Source organism: Balaenoptera acutorostrata, chromosome X (assembly GCF_949987535.1).
Source record: "Balaenoptera acutorostrata chromosome X, mBalAcu1.1, whole genome shotgun sequence".
NCBI lineage: Eukaryota > Metazoa > Chordata > Mammalia > Artiodactyla > Balaenopteridae > Balaenoptera > Balaenoptera acutorostrata.
This window is the reverse complement of record NC_080085.1, coordinates 38244399-38262292: the sequence shown is the minus strand read 5'-3', so window position 1 is coordinate 38262292 and position 17894 is coordinate 38244399.

Sequence of the window (17894 nt, the reverse complement as noted above, 5' to 3'; positions counted from 1 at the left end):
ACCACAATCAAGATAGTAAATGAATCCATCACCACCCCAAAAGTTTCCTGATGCCCCTTTGTAATTCCTCCCACCCCCATCTCTCCATCCATCCACAGCAACCACTGATCTAATTTTCATCATTATAAAATAGTTTGCATTTGCTAGTTTTATAAAATGAGTCATATAATACGTACTCTCTTTTGTTGGGCTTCTTTCACTGCTATAGTCATTTTAAGATTGACTCAAGTTGTGTGTATCCATAGAAAATTCCTTTTTATTGCTAAAAAGTATCCCTTTGTATGGACATACCACAATTTATTTATCTGTTGGTGAAGATTTCTGTTGTCACTAGTTTTTGGCTATTACAAACGAAGCTGCTATAAAATTCTTATACTAGTCTTTGTAATTGACATTTGCTTTTGTTTATCTTAGACAAATACCTGGGAGTGGAATGGCCAGATCATATGATACATATGTGCCAAATTTTTTATAAAATTTCTGGGCTGCTTTTATCTTTCTCAACTTTTTGAGTTTTATATAAGATGTCAGGTAGCTTAGAAAAAAATGTTCAATAGTGAGGGGAGGAAATGGTATTTGAAAACCACCCTTTCAGCTAATCCATTTTGTTTATAGATGAGGTAACTGAGACCACAAAGACTATATGAATGACAATAAGTAGGTATAAGATCCAGCACTAAATCCCTGGTCTTTTAGTACTGAGGTCCTGCTTTGGCTCCAGGGTGACTATCTCTTTCTCTGTGGAAAAGAAAAAAACCCAAAGATCAAATCAGAGTAATTATGTTTGTATTCCAGGTAGTTTCATGGTGCAATCACTATGTTAGATTTTATTTCAGAATGTCACTCTCCATTATTTTTTGTCATTATCTTAGGTCAGATCTCTGTCACCTTGTGTCCAAATTTCTGTAACATCATCCTTCCCAAGCTCTTTGCTTTCCCCATTCCACTCCTTTCAGTATAATGATAATGGTTTAGTTTTCTGTCACTGTCTTCTTATTTCTTACTCTGCTGAATTCAGTCTCCTCTGTCTAGTTTTGAATGCTGTCTCTCACCTGAAATCACCGATCATGTCACTCTTGGGCTTATCTAACCTCTATGCTCCTTAATATCCCCAGTGCCCTAAAGCATCTTATACTCATTGTCACACCCTTGATTTCATTTCACTACTGGAAATGCTTCTAAAATATGTATAGCCATAAAGCTGAATAGAAACCTTTTCACTTGTAAAACAACAATGAATTATAAATACAAACAAAACTACAAAATAAAATAAATAAAACTAAAAATATTAACTTAATATGATCAAGGATGTTTCCCCAAAACTAAATTGATGATGTCGGTTTTGATGAAAATAGGCAGATATATTTGAATATTTTATAATTTTTGTTTATTTGATTCTTTTTATATTGAGAATGATGGGCCATCATGTCTCATTGCTATTTTTACTAGTGCAAGTTTTCAATTTTAACAATGACCTAATTTTAAATCACCAATTCTTTACCTTGATGGTTTAGACTTTAAAAAAATGCACAACATGAGAGTTGCGAGTTACGTTTTATTTGGGGCAAAATGAGGACTGCAGTGCAGGAAACAGCATCCCAGATAGCTCTGAGAAACTGCTCCAAAGAGACAGGGGGGAAGATCAGTATATACGTGATTTTGGTGAAGGGGGAATACGTGCAATCAAGCACATATTTTTTACAGAAGGTTTCTGCTAGTCTCGTGAAGGTTACTGCTAGGCACGAGGAGCAGTCATCACCATGAAGGATTTTAGTGCTTTTCTAGATATGAGGAGATACAAGAATTGGGCTCATAAAATTGTCTCCTGAAAATATCTAACTATCTGAAGACCTGTTCTGCCAGTTTTTCCCAGAGCACAGAGTGCCTCATTTCAGCTCTCCACCCTGAACTCCTTTCAGGGCGTGTTGAAAGTCAGCAGCTGCAGCAGCACATGATTTAATCCTTGTAGGGGTAGATGGCAAGTGCCAATGGAAAATGCCATTTGTAGTTGACAATGGTATAATCAATTTAATTCTGTACTACAAAATCCAATACTGAAAAGTTAAAAATAAGTAATTGCAGGTTTATTACATATTATTTTTGCCTTTTTCTTACATAAAAAAAGAGTGCACAATGTATTTATTGGTATTTTGAAATAATCCTGACTACAACAGCTCTTATGCCTTTTGTTTGATGAGACTTGTACTCTGAGAGCTTTTTGATGACTCAATTCTCCATTTGAACCTCTGTAAAAAGCCCTTCATGCAGCAGGTAGTAATATACTTGGCCTTTACTTGTGAGTATAATCATAAACAACTTTGGTTCCTGGAACTCTTTGGCAGTACTTGGAGATGAAGTAGTCATCCAGATGATCAAGATTAAATTTCTTTATATATTTTTAGACTGCAACTGAATTAAAATGTTCAATTTGTTAAAAAAAAATCTTACATTTTGTCCCCTAAGAATGCATCTAAGGAACGATAAATAGGAGCCTGGAAACCATAGGATGAAACATGCTTATCAGGTATTGCATTATACAGTATAGTTGAGAAACAGAGGTGCTTTGTCAAAATCACCTCACTGCATATTTCATAGAACAAAAAAAAAAAAACAAATAGAACAAGGAAGATCACAGCAGACAACAGGCAAGGAGGAAAAGGCTTCCTCTACACCCAGGCCCTTCTATCTAGTCCATCTACCAGGTGGCTAGCAAATAAATTTAAATAAATAACAAATTTATTTTTCCATTTTTCAAACAGTCATTTGCATTCTTTGTAAGTGCCTGGATTGCAAAGCAAAATGACTATGTGATTTCAAAGATTCTCCTTGCTTTCTTTGGAGATAATAACATTGGTTGTGCTCAGCAGTCCTCGATAATGTGATTCTGGATTCACAGCAACAAATGAGAGGGTGAAAAATCTTTCGTCATTATATTATTTATGTAATTCTAGCAAAAGTCACCCATCTAATAAATGAAATGAGGTTATAAGGCAGAGTGGAGTGGCCAAGAGAGAAAATACGACATGAAAAAGAGAAAATAAAACATATATGAAAAGAAAATAAGAAACACCCCCAGAGAGAGAGAGAAACTGAGAAATAGAGATAAGATACCAACCCAAGAGCAAGGTGAATATTCTCCTTTGGAGCCAGTGAAATATTCTATTTAGTGCAAGCAATATAAACCGTAGTATTTTTTGGTTAATAACTCTGATGTATGAAGTTCTTTAAGAACACTCATAATAGAGTTTCATTGGTAAATATCCGATACTAGAGTTCATAACATTAAATTAAAATTCAATGAGGCTAAATTAATGATGGGGGACTCTAGGAGGGCTCACGCCAAGGAGTACTTCCCAGAACTTCTGTTGCCCATATCCTTGTACCCGCAGTGAGCCACAGGTACCCCCCACCTCTTCAGGAGATCCTGCAACACTAGCAGCCGTGTGGCTGACAGGGTCTTTGTGCTCCGGCCGGGTGTCAGGCCTGTGCATCTGAGGTGGGAGAGCCGAGTTCAGGGCATTGGTACACCAGAGACCTCCTGGCTCCACATGATATCAAATGGCGAAAGCTCTCTGAGAGATCTCTGTCTCAACGCTAAGACCCAGCTCCACTCAATGACCAGAAAGCTCCAGTGCTGCACACCCATGTCAAACAACTAGCAAGACAGGAACACAACCCCACCCATTAGCAGAGAGGCAGCTAAAATCATAATAAGTTCACAGACACCCCAAAAAACACCACCGGACACAGTCCTCCCCACCAGAAAGACAAGACCCAGCCTCATCCCTCAGAACAAAGGCACCACTCCCATCCACCAGGAAGCCTACACAACCAACCTTAGCCACTGGGGGAAGACACCAAAAACAACAAGAACTAAGAACCTGCAGCCTGTGCAAAGGAGAACACAAATACAGTAAGCTAAGCAAAATGAGAAGACAGAGAAATACGCAGCAGATGAGGAGTGAGGTAAAAACCCACCAGACCAAACAAATGAAGAGAAAATAGGCAGTCTACCTGAAAAAGAATTCAGAGTAATGACAGTAACAGTGATCCAAAATATTGGACACAGAATGGAGAAAAAACAATAAACATTTAACAAAGACCTAGAAGAATTAAAGAGCAAACAAACAATGATAAACAACACAATAAATGAAATTAAAAACTCTTTAGAAAGAATCAGTAGCAGAATAACTAAGGCAGAAGAACGGATAAGTGACATGGAAGATAAAATAGTGGAAATAACTACCACATAGCAGAATAAAGAAAAAAGAATGAAAAGAATTGAGGACAGTCTCAGAGACCTCTGGGACAACATTAAATGCACCAACATTTTAATTATAGGGGTCCCAGAAGAAGAAGAGAAAAAGAAAGGGACTGAGAAACTATTTGAAGAGATTATAGTTGAAAATTTCCCTAATATGGGAAACAAAATAGTCAATCAAGTCCAGGAAGCGCAGAGAGTCCCATATAGGATAAATCCAAGAAGAAACATGCCAAGACACATATTAATCAAATTATCAAAAATTAAATACAAAGAAAAAATATTAAAAGCAGCAAGGGAAAAGCAACAAATAACACAAGGGAATCCCCATAAGGTTAACAGCTGATCTTTCAGCAGAAGCTCTGCAAGCCAGAAGGGAGTGACAGGACATATTTAAAGTGATGAAAGGGAAAAACCTACAACCAAGATTACTCTACCCAGCAAGGATCTCATTCAGATCTGATGGACAAATTAAAACCTTTACAGACAAGCAAAAGCTAAGAGAATTCAGCACCACCAAACCAGCTTTACAACAAATGCTAAAGGAACTTCTCTAGGCAGGAAACACAAGAGAAGGGAAAGACCTACAATAACAAACTGAAAACGATTAAGAAAATGGTAATAGGAACATACATATTGATAATCACCTTAAATGTAAATGGATTAAATGCTCCAACCAAAAGACATAGACTGACTGAATGGATACAAAAACAAGACCCATATGTACGCTGTCTACAAGAGACCCACTTCAGACCTAGGGACACATACAGACTAAAAGTGAGATATTCCATGCAAAAGGAAATCAAAAGAAAGCTGGAGTAGCAATTCTCACATCTGAAAAAATAGACTTTAAAATAAAGACTATTACAAGAGACAAAGAGGACACTACATAATGATCAATGGATCAATCCAAAAAGAAGATGCAACAATTGTAAATATTTATGCACCCATCATAGGGGCACCTCAATACATAAGGCAAATGCTAACAGCCATAAAATGGGAAATCGACAGTAACACGATAATAGTAGGGGACTTTAACATCCCACTTTCACCAATGGAGAGATCAACCAAAATGAAAATAAATAAGGAAACAAGCTTTAAATGACACATTAAAGAAGATGGACTTAATTGATATTTATAGGACATTGCATCCAAAAACAACAAAATAAACTTCCCTCTCAAGTGCTCATGGAACATTCTCCAGGATAGATCATACCTTGGGTCACAAATCAAGCCTTTGTAAATTTAAGAAAATTGAAATCATATCAAGTATCTTTTCTGATCACAACACTATGAGACTAGATATCAATTACAAGAAAAAATATGTAAAAAATACAAACACATGGAGACTAAACAATACGCTACTAAATAACCAAGAGATCACTGAAGAAATCAAAGAGGAAATCAAGAAATACCTGGGAACAAATGACAATGAAAACACAACGACCCAAAACCTATGGGATGCAGCAAAAGCAGTTCTAAGAGGTAAGTTTATAGTAATACAATCCTACCTCAAGAAACAAAAAACATCTCAAATAAACAACCTAACCTTACACTTAAAGCAATTAGAGAAAGAAGAACAAGAAAACCCCAAAGTTAGCAGAGGGAAATAAATCATAAAGATCAGATAAGAAATAAATGAAAAATAAATGAAGGAAATGATAGAAAAGATCAGTAGAACTAAAAACTGGTTCTTCGAGAAGATAAAGAAAATTGACAAACCATTAGCCAGACTCATCAAGAAGAAAAGGGAGAAGACTCAAATCAACAGAATTAGAAATGAAAAAAGAGAAGTAACACCTGACACTGCAAAAATACAAAGGGTCATGAGAGATTACTACGAGCAACTCTATGCTAATAAAATGGACAACCTGGAAGAAACGGACACATCTTAGAAAAGCACAACATTCTGAGGCTGAACCAGAAAAAAATAGAAAATATAAACAAACCAATCACAAGCACTGAAATTGAAACTGTGATTAAAAACCTTCCAACAAACAGAAGCCCAGGACCAGATGGCTTCACAGGTGAATTCTATCAAACATTTAGAGAAGAGCTAACACCTATCCTTCTCAAACTCTTCCAAAATATAGCAGAGGGAGGAACACTCCCAAACTCATTCTACGAGGCCACCATCACCCTGATACCAAAACCAGACAAAGATGTCAGAAAAAAAGAAAACTACAGGCCAATATCACTCATGAACATAGATGCAAAAATACTCAACAAAATACTAGCAAACAGAATCCAACAGCACATTAAAGGGATCATACAGCATGATCAAGTGGGGTTTATCCTAGGAATGCAAGGATTCTTCAATGTACACAAATCAATCAATGAGATAAGCCATATTGACAAATGTAAGGAGAAAAACCATATGATCATCTCAATAGATGCAGAAAAGGCTTTCAGCAAAATTCAACACCCAGTTATGATAAAAAAAAAACCCTCCAGAAAGTAGGGATAGAGGGAACCTACCTCAACATAATAAAGGCCATATATGACAAACCCACAGCCAACATCATTCTCAATGGTGAAAAACTGAAACCATTTCCTCTAAGATCAGGAACAAGACAAGGTTGCTCACTCTCACCACTATTATTCAACATAGTTTTGGAAGTTTTAGCCACAATAATCAGAGACGTAAAAGATATAAAAGGAATCCAAATCGGAAAAGAAGAAGTAAAGCTGTCACTGTTTGCAAATGACATAATACTATACATAGAGAATCCTAAAGATGCTACCAGAAAACTACTAGAGCTAATCAATGAATTTGGTAAAGTAGCAGGATACAAAATTTATGCACAGAAATCTCTTGCATTCCTATACACTAATGATGAAAATTCTGAAAGAGAAATTTAGGAAACGCTCCCATTTACCACTGCAACAAAAAGAAGGGAAACATAGGCAGAACACTCTATGACATACATCACAGTGAGATCCTTTTGACCCACCTCCTAGTGAAATGGAAATAAAAACAAAAGTAAATAAATGGGACCTAATGAAACTTAAAAGCTTTTACACAGCAAAGGAAACCATAAACAAGATGAAAAGACAACCCTCAGAATGGGAGAAAATATTTGCAAATGAAGCAACTGACAAAGGATTAATCTCCACAGTATACAAGCAGCTCATGCAGCTCAATATCAAAGAAACAAACTACCCAATCCAAAAATGGGCAGAAGACCTAAACAGACATTTCTTCAAAGAAGACATACAGATTGCCAACAAACACATGAAAGGATGCTCAACATCACTAATCATTAGAGAAATGCAAATCAAAACTACAATGAGATATCACCTAACACCGGTCAGAATGGCCATCATCAAAAAATCTACAAACAATAAATGCTGGAGAAGGTGTGGAGAAAAGGGAACCCTCTTGCACTGTTAGTGGGAATGTAAAGTGATACAGCCACTATGGAGAACAGTATGGAGGTTCCTTAAAAAATTAAAAATAGAACTACCATACGACCCAGCAATCCCACTACTGGGCATATACCCTGAGAAAACCATAATTCAAAAAGAGTCATGTACCACAGTGTTCACTGCAGCTCTATTTACAATAGCCAGGACATGGAAACAACCTAAGTGTCCATGGACAGATGAATGGATAAAGAAGATGTGGCACATATATACAATGGAATATTACTCAGCCATAAAAAGAAATTTCCATATCTCTTCTTTGTTTGAACAGCTCCTGGGGTTCAGCTTTGGATTTGGCCCTGCCTCTGCGTGTAGGTTGCCTGAGGGCGTCTGTTTCCCCACCCAGACAGGATGGGGTTAAAGTAGCAGCTGATTCAGGGGCTCTGGCTCACTCAGGCCGGGGGAGGGCAGGGTACCAGATGCTGGGCAAGCCTGCGGCGGCAGAGGCCAGCATGACGCTGCAACAGCCTGAGGCGCACCGTGTGTTCTCCCGGGGAAGTTGTCCCTGGAGCACAGGACCCTGGCAGTGGCGGGCTGCACAGGTTCCCGGGAGGGCAGGTGTGGATAGTGACCTGTGCTGCACACAGGCTTCTTGGTGGCGGCAGCAGCAGCCTTAGCATTTCATGCCCGTCTCTGGTGTCCGCACTGATAGCCGCGCCTCGCGCCCGTCTCTGGAGCTTGTTTAGGCGGTGCTCTGAATCCACTCTCCTCGCGCGCCCCGAAACAATGGTATCTTGCCTCTTAGGCAGGTCCAGACTTTTCCCGGACTCCCTCCCAGCTAGCCGTGGCACACTAGCCCCCTTCAGGCTGTGTTCACACAGCCAACCCCAGTCCTCTCCCTGGGATCTGACCTCTGAAGCCCGAGCCTCAGCTCCCAGCCCCCACCCACCCCGGCGGGTGAGCAGACAAGCCTCTCGGGCTGGTGAGTGCTGGTTGGCACCAATCCTCTGTGTGGTAATCTCTCCGCTTTGCCCTCTGCACCCTTGTTGCTGCGCTCTCCTCCGTGGTGCCTTAGCTTCCTCCCCCGCCACCCTCCGTCTCCGCCAAAGGGGCTCCCTAGTGTGTGGAAACTTTTCCTCCTTCTCAGCTCCCTCCCAGAGGTGCAGGTCCCATCCCTATTCCTTTGTCTCTGTTTTTTCTTGTTTCTTTTGCCCTACCCAGGTACGTGGGGAGTTTCTTGCCTTTTGGGAAGTCTGAGGTCTTCTGCCAGTGTTCAGTAGGTGTTCTGTAGGAGTTGTTCCACATGTAGATGTATTTCTGATGTATTTGTGGGGAGGAAAGTCATCTCCACATCTTACTCCTCCCCCGTCTTGAAGGTCTCCCCATACTCTATTTTTTGGAAGTGAGTCAGTAAGGCTAAGCCATGCTCAGTGATGGAGGGAGAGTAAAGTATAAGAAGAACTAATCACCTCCCAAAGTGAAGAGCATCTACAGAATAATATTTGGAACTCCTCTGTAAGGATGATTTGTCTCTTCTCTACCACTTATTTATTTATTCAATTACTTATTTATATCAGTAAAGACAGATATATTTTTCTCTTTATTTTTCTAAAATTAAATTATAGTTGATTTACCATGTTGTGTTAATTTTTGCTGTACAGCAAAGTGACTCAGTTATACACATATATATGTTCTTTTTTATATTCTTTTCCATTATGGTTTATCATAGGATATTGAATATAGTTCCCTGTGCTATACAGTAGGACCTTGTTATTTATCCATCTTACATGTAATAGTTTGCATCTACTAACTCCAAGCTCCCAGTCCATCCCTCCCCCATTCCCCCTCCCGCACATATATTTATTTTGTAGCTTGTGTTATAATCCAAAACTAGATTATTTATATTGTTTCTCATTGTCCCAGCTCTGGCCATTGGAAACTCTTCCAGATTGATTCCTGTGCCCCTTTGACATGGCTTCACGCTTTCTGGTACTACTAGATGCTCCAGGTTCATGTTGTATTTCCCTGCCATAGCCCTAGAATCAGCTATTTCTACAAGTAGCTCTGGTTCTTTTTATTGAAAAATGGTCTTTAGAAACCAAGATGTGGGCTCTGGATTTGCTTGTTTCTACTGGGGTATCATTGATTCTAGGCCCTCTCAGCAGAGCTAGAAAATATATGCATGTGTACCCACCCATATGTACACACATATCTATAATTTTTTTCTTTCTCTATCCATCTCTATCTGTATTATACTTAAACATGAGTTCATACTGCTGTCTCCAACTCCAATGCATTACTCCATGGATTATTCTAGTCTTCTTCTCTTGCATATTTTTTTTTAAACATCTTTATTGAAGTATAATTGCCTTACAATAGTGTGTTAGCTTCTGCTTTATAACAAAGTGAATCAGTTATACATATACAATATGTTCCCATTTCTCTTCCCTCTTGCATCTCCCTCCCTCCCACCCTCCCCATCCCACCCCTCTAGGTGGTCACAAAGCACCGAGCTGATCTCCCTGTGCTATGCGGCTGCTTCCCACTAGTTATCTATTTTACATTTGGTAGTGTATATATGTCCATGACACTCTCTTACCCTGTCACATCTCACCCCACCCCCTCCCCATATCCTCAAGTCCATTCTCTAGTAGGTCTGTGTCTTTATTCCCGTCTTGCCACTAGGTTCTTCATGGCCTTTTTTTTTCCCTTAGATTCCCTATATATGTGTTAGCATACTGTATTTGTTTTTCTCTTTCTGACTTACTTCACTCTGTATGACAGACTCTAACTCCATCCACCTCATTACAAATACCTCCATTTCATTTCTTTTTATGGCTGAGTAATATTCCATTGTATATATGTGCCACATCTTCTTTATCCATTCATCTGTCGATGGACACTTAGGTTGCTTCCATGTCCTGGCTATTGTAGATAGAGCTGCAATGAACATTTTGGTACATGACTCTTTTTGACCTATGGTTTTCTCAGGGTATATGCCCAGTAGTGGGATTGCTGGGTCGTATGGTAGTTCTATTTGTAGTTTTTTAAGGAACCTCCATACTGTTCTCCATAGTGGCTGTATCAATTTACATTCCCACCAACAGTGCAAGAGTGTTCCCTTTCCTCCACACCCTCTCCAGCATTTATTGTTTCTAGCTTTTTTGATGATGGCCATTCTGACCGGTGTGAGATGATATCTCATTGTAGTTTTGATTTGCATTTCTCTAATGATTAATGATGTTGAGCATTCTTTCATGTGTCTGTAGGCCATCTGTATATCTTCTTTGGAGAAATGTCTATTTAGATCTTCTGCCCATTTTTGTATTGGGTTGTTCGTTTTTTTGTTATTGAGCTGCATGAGCTGCTTGTAAATCTTGGAGATTAATCCTTTGTCAGTTGCTTCATTTGCAAATATTTTCTCCCATTCTGAGGGTTGTCTTTTAGTCTTGTTTATGGTTTCCTTTGCTGTGCAAAAGCTTTGAAGTTTCATTAGGTCCCATTTGTTTATTTGTGTTCTTATTTCCATTTCTCTGGGAGCTGGGTCAAAAAGAATCTTGCTGTGATGTATGTCATAGAGTGTTCTGCCTATGTTTTCCTCTAAGAGTTTGATAGTGTCTGCCCTTACACTTAGGTCTTTAATCCATTTTGAGTTTATTTTTGTGCATGGTGTCAGGGAGTGTTCTAATTTCATACTTTTACATGTTCCTGTCCAATTTTCCCAGCACCACTTATTGAAGAGGCTGTCTTTTCTCCACTGTATATGCTTGCCTCCTTTATCAAAGATAAGTTGACCATATGTGTGTGGGTTTATCTCTGGGCTTTCTATCCTGTTCCATTGATCTATATTTCTGTTTTTGTGCCAGTACCAAACTGTCTTGATTACTGAAGCTTTGTAATATAGTCTGAAGTCAGGGAGCCTGATTCCCCCAGCTCCATTTTTCGTTCTCAAGATTGCTTTGGCTATTCGGGGTCTTTTGTGTTTCCATACAAATTGTGAAATTTTTTGTTCTAGTTCTGTGAAAAATGCCATTGTTAGTTTGATAGGGATTGCACTGAATCTGTAGATTGCTTTGGGTAGTAGAGTCACTTTCACAATGTTGATTCTTCCAATCCAAGAACATGGTATATCTCTCCATCTATTTGTATCACCTTTAATTTCTTTAAACAGTGTCTTATACATTTCTGCATACAGGTCTTTTGTCTCCTCAGGTAGGTTTATTCCAAGGTATTTTATTCTTTTTGTTGCAATGGTAAATGGGAGTGTTTCCTTAATTTCTCTTACAGATTTTTCATCATTAGTGTATAGGAATGCAAGAGATTTCTGTGTATTAATGTTGTATCCTGCTACTTTACCAAATTCATTGATTAGCTCTTGTAGTTTTCTGATAGTGTCTTTAGGATTCTCTATGTATAGTATCATGTCATCTGCAAACAGTGACAGCTTTACTTCTTCTTTTCCGATTTGGATTCCTTTTATTTCTTTGTCTTCTCTGATTGCTGTGGCTAACACTTCCAAAACTATGTTGAATAATAGTGGTGAGAGTGGGCAACCTTGTCTTGTTCCTGATCTTAGTGGAAATGGTTTCAGTTTTTCACCATTGAGGACAATGTTGGCTGTGGGTTTGTCATATATGGCCTTTATTATGTTGAGGAAAGTTCCCTCTATGCCTACTTTCTGCAGGGCTTTTATCATAAATGGGTGTTGAATTTTGTCGAAAGCTTTCTCTGCATCTATTGAGATGATCATATGGTTTTTCTCCTCCAATTTGTTAATATGGTGTATCACATTGATTGATTTGCGTATATTAAAGAATCCTTGCATTCCTGGGATAAACCTCACTTGATCATGGTGTATGATCCTTTTAATGTGCTGTTGGATTCTGTTTGCTAGTATTTTGTTGAGGATTTTTGCATCTATGTTCATCAGTGATATTGGCCTGTAGTTTTCTTTCTTTGTGACATCTTTGTCTGGTTTTGGTATCAGGGTGATGGTGGCCTCGTAGAATGAGTTTGGGAGTGTTCCTCCCTCTGCAATATTTTGGAAGAGTTTGAGAAGGATAGGTGTTAGCTCTTCTCTAAATGTTTGATAGAATTCACCTGTGAAGCCATCTGGTCCTGGGCTTTTGTTTGTTGGAAGGTTTTTAATCACAGTTTCAATTTCAGTGCTTGTGATTGGTCTGTTCATATTTTCTATTTCTTCCTGGTTCAGTCTCGGCAGTTTGTGCATTTCTAAGAATCTGTCCATTTCTTCCAGGTTGTCCATTTTATTGGCATAGAGTTGCTTGTAGTAATCTCTCATGATCTTTTGTATTTCTGCAGTGTCAGTGGTTACTTCTCCTTTTTCATTTCTAATTCTATTGATCTGAGTCTTCTCCCTTTTTCTCTTGATGAGTCTGGCTAATGGTTTATCAATTTTGTTTATCTTCTCAAAGAACCAGCTTTTAGTTTCATTGATTTTTGCTATTGTTTCCTTCATTTCTTTTTCATTTATTTCTGACCTGATCTTTATAATTTCTTTCCTTCTGCTGGCTTTGGGGTTTTTTTGTTCTTCTTTCTCTAATTGCTTTAGGTGCAAGGTTAGGTTGTTTATTCGAGATGTTTCCTGTTTCTTGAGGTAGGCTTGTATTGCTATAAACTTCCCTCTTAGCACTGCTTTTGCTGCGTCCCATAGGTTTTGGGTCGTCGTGTCTCCATTGTCATTTGTTTCTAGGTATTTTTTGATTTCCCCTTTGATTTCTTCAGTAATCACTTCGTTATTAAGTAATGTATTGTGTAGCCTCCATGTGTTTGTATTTTTTACAGATCTTTTCCTGTAATTGATATCTAGTCTCATAGCGTTGTGGTCGGAAAAGATACTTGATACGATTTCAATTTTCTTAAATTTACCAAGGCTTGATTTTTGACCCAAGATATGATCTATCCTGGAGAATGTTCCATGAGCACTTGAGAAAAATGTGTATTCTGTTGTTTTTGGGTGGAATGTCCTATAAATATCAATTAAGTCCATATTGTTTAATGTATCATTTAAAGCTTGTGTTTCCTTATTTATTTTCATTTTGGATGATCTGTCCATTGGTGAAAGTGGGGTGTTAAAGTCCCCTACTATGATTGTGTTGCTGTCAATTTCTCCTTTTATGGCTGTTAGTATTTGCCTTATGTATTGAGGTGCTCCTATGTTGGGTGCATAAATATTTACAATTGTTATAGCTTCCTCTTGGATCGATCCCTTGATCATTATATAGTGTCCTTCTTTGTCTCTTGTAATAGTCTTTATTTTAAAGTCTATTTTGTCTGATATGAGAATTGCTGCTCCAGCTTTCTTTTGATTTCCATTTGCATGGAATATCTTTTTCCATCCCCTCACTTTCAGTCTGTATGTGTCTCTAGGTCTGAAGTGGGTCTCTTGTAGACAGCATATATATGGGTCTTGTTTTTGTATCCATTCAGCCAGCCTGTGTCTTTTGGTGGGAGCATTTAATCCATTTACATTCAAGGTAATTATCGATATGTATGTTCCTATTCCCATTTTCTTAAATGTATTGGGTTTGTTATTGTAGGTGTTTTCCTTCTCTTGTGTTTCTTGCCTAGAGAATTTCCTTTAGCATTTGTTGTAAAGCTGGTTTGGTGGTGCTGAACTCTCTCAGCTTTTGCTTGTCTGTAAAGGTTTTAATTTCTCCATCGAATCTGAATGAGATCCTTGCTGGGTAGAGTAATCTTGGTTGTAGGTTTTTCTCCTTCATCACTTTAAGTATATCCTGCCACTCCCTTCTGGCTTGCAGAGTTTCTGCTGATAGATCAGATGTTAACCTTATGGGGATTCCCTTGTGTGTTATTTGTTTTTTTTCCCTTGCTGCCTTTAATATGTTTTCCTTATATTTAATTTTTGACAGTTTGATTAATATGTGTCTTGGCGTGTTCCTCCTTGGGTTTATCCTGTATGGGACTCTCTGTGCTTCCAGGACTTGATTAACTATTTCCTTTCCCATATTAGGGAAGTTTTCAACTATAATCTCTTCAAAAATTTTCTCAGTCCCTTTCTTTTTCTCTTCTTCTTCTGGTACCCCTATAATTCGAATGTTGGTGCGTTTAATGTTGTCCCAGAGGTCCCTGAGACTGTCCTCAGTTCTTTTCATTCTTTTTTCTTTATCCTGCTCTGTAGTAGTTATTTCCACCATTTTATCTTCCAGGTCACTTATCCTTTCTTCTGCCTCAGTTATTCTACTATTGATCCCATCTAGAGTATTTTTAATTTCATTTATTGTGTTTTTCATCATTGCTTGGTTCCTCTTTAGTTCTTCTACATCCTTGTTAAATGTTTCTTGCATTTTGTCTATTCTATTTCCAAGATTTTGGATCATCCTTACTATCATTATTCTGAATTCTTTTTCAGGTAGACTACCTATTTCCTCTTCATTTGTTAAGTCCAGTGTGTTTTGAGCCTGCTCCTTCATCTGCTGTGTGTTTTTCTGTCGTCTCATTTTGCCTATCTTACTGTGTTTGGGGTCTCCTTTTCACAGGCTGCAGGTTCGTAGTTCCCGTTGTTTTTGGTATCTGTCCCCAGTGGCTAAGGTTGGTTCAGTGGGTTGTGTAGGCTTCCTGATGGAGGGAACTAGTGCCTGAGTTCTGGTGGATGAGGCTAGATCTTGTCTTTCTGGTGGGCACGTCCACGTCTGGTGGTGTATTTTGGGGTGTCTGTGGCCTTATTATGATTTTAGGCAGCCTCTCTGCTAATGGATGGGGTTGTGTTCCTGTCTAGCTAGTTGTTTGGCATAGGGTGTCCAGCACTGTAGCTTGCTGGTCGTTGAGTGAAGCTGGGTCTTGATGTTGAGATGGAGATCTCTGGGAGATTTTTGCCGTTTGGTATTACGTGGAGCTGGGAGGTCTCTTGTGGACCAGTGTTCTGAAGTTGGCTCTCCCACCTCAGAGGCACGGCCCTGATGCCTGGCTGGAGCACCAAGAGCCTTTCATCCACACGGCTGTTCCTGTAGTAGTATTGATGTGCTACACTCGTCGACCGAGCTTGCAGCCGGGCTAACGTGGCCATAGCCTCAGCGCGCCAGCCCTCTTGCATATTAGTTACTTCTCTCACCAACAGTGAGAAACCTGACTTCCACCATACACTATTCATTTATTTCTTGTTCAGCTCCAGTAGACATGTGAGGCAGTTTGAGAATTAACATATACCCTTGTGAGAAACAAGTTAACTAGAGTACAGTGCTTAGACACAGTTCCTTTTGTCTTTAACTTTACAGTTTTCAGTCAAAACACTGAAACAGATAATTTGAGTAGACTTATAACCATTAAAAAATGAATTCATAATTTAAAAGGGCCAGAAAGGAAAATCCCCAGGCAAAGAAGCCTCTACTGAACAATTCTCCTGAACATTTAAATGAAAGTTAACACCAGTTTTACATGATCTTTTCCTAAAAATAAAAGACGAGAGAGCATTTTCAGACTCATTTTATGAGGCCAGCACTACTGTGCTACCAAAACCAGCCTAGGATGATGCAAAAAAGTATCTTTAGACCAATGTTTCTCATAAACTTAGATGCAAAGCCTCAGCAAAACATTAGCAAGCCAAATGAACAATATATAAAAAGAGTTAGATATCATAACTAAATATGATTTATTCCAGGTATGCAAGGCTGAATCAACATTAAAAAATCAATGTATTCCATCATATCAACAGGGTAAGGAATAATCATATCAATTGACACAGAAAAGCATTTGAAAAACTCCAACACCCATTCATGACAAAAACTCTCAGCAGTTTAGTAATAGAGAGGAATTGCCTTAACTTGATAAAGAGCATCTACGAAAAACCTATAGCTAAATCCTGCTTAATGGTGAATGACTCACTGCTTTTTCCCTAGTATCAAGAAAAAGGTAAGCATGTCCACTTTTACAGCTATTACTCAACATAGTACTGAGAATTCTAGTCACTGCAATAAGGCAAGAAAATAAATAAAAGACATACAGATTGAAAGGAAGAAAAACTGTCTCTGTTTGCAGAAGACATGATTTTCTATGCAGAAATCCAAAGAAATCTACCAGAACAAACAAACAAAACAGAACTCCTAGAACTAATAAGTGACTTGGTCAGGGTTGCAGGATACAATATTGACACACAAACATCAAAGGCATTTCCATATATGCACAATGAACATTAGGAAACGAAAATAAAAAATATAATACCATTTACAATCTCTTAAAGAAAATGAAATTCTTAGGTATACATTTAACAAAATGTATAGGATCTATATGTTGAAAATTACAAGATGCTGATGAAAGAAATCTAATAAGACCTAAATAAATGGAGAGATACACCATGTTCTAGGATTAGAAGACTCAACGTAGTTAACATGTCAACTCTCCCTTAAACTGATCTATAGGTTTAATGCAATGCCTATCAAAATTCCAGCAAACTTTGATGTAGACATAGACAAGCTTATTCCAAAATTTATATGGAAGATAACCAAGCCCTAGACTAGCTAAAACAATCCAGACAGAGAAAAACAAAGTAAGCAATTGAATATCCATAGGCAAAGAAAAACAATGAACCTCGACATAAATCTCATATCTTCTACAAAAATTAACTCAAACTGGATCATGGGCTTAAATGTAAAATGTAAATCTATAAAACTTTTAGAAAATACATAGGATAAATCGTAGGGCTCTGAGGGTAGACAAAGAGTTCTTATACTTGACACCAAAAGCGCACAGTTGATGCAAGGAAAAATTGATAAATTGGACCTCATCAAAACAAAAAGGTTTTGCTCTACAAAAGCACATGTGAAGAGTATGAAAAGACAAGCTATGGACTGAGAGAAAAGATTTGCAAAAAACCACATATCTAACAAAGGACTAGTATCTAGAATATATAAAGAACTCTCAAAACTCAACAATAAAAACAGTCAAAAAATCTAATTAGAAAATGGGCAAAAGACATGAAGAGACATTTCACTACAGATGGCAAGTAAACACATAGATGTTCCACATCATTAACCATCAATGAAAATCAATACCAAACTAACCAAATTATCCAAGTGCAAATTGATAGTACAGTGTGATATCACTGCATACCTATCAGAATGGCTAAAATAAAAAATAGAGACAACACCAAATCCTAGCAAGAATAAGAAGAAACTGGATCCCTCATACATTGCTGAGGGGAATATAAAATGTTACAACCTGCAAAACTATTTGGCAGTTTCTTATAAAGCTAAACATGCAATTAATATAGGAGACAGCAATTTCACTATTA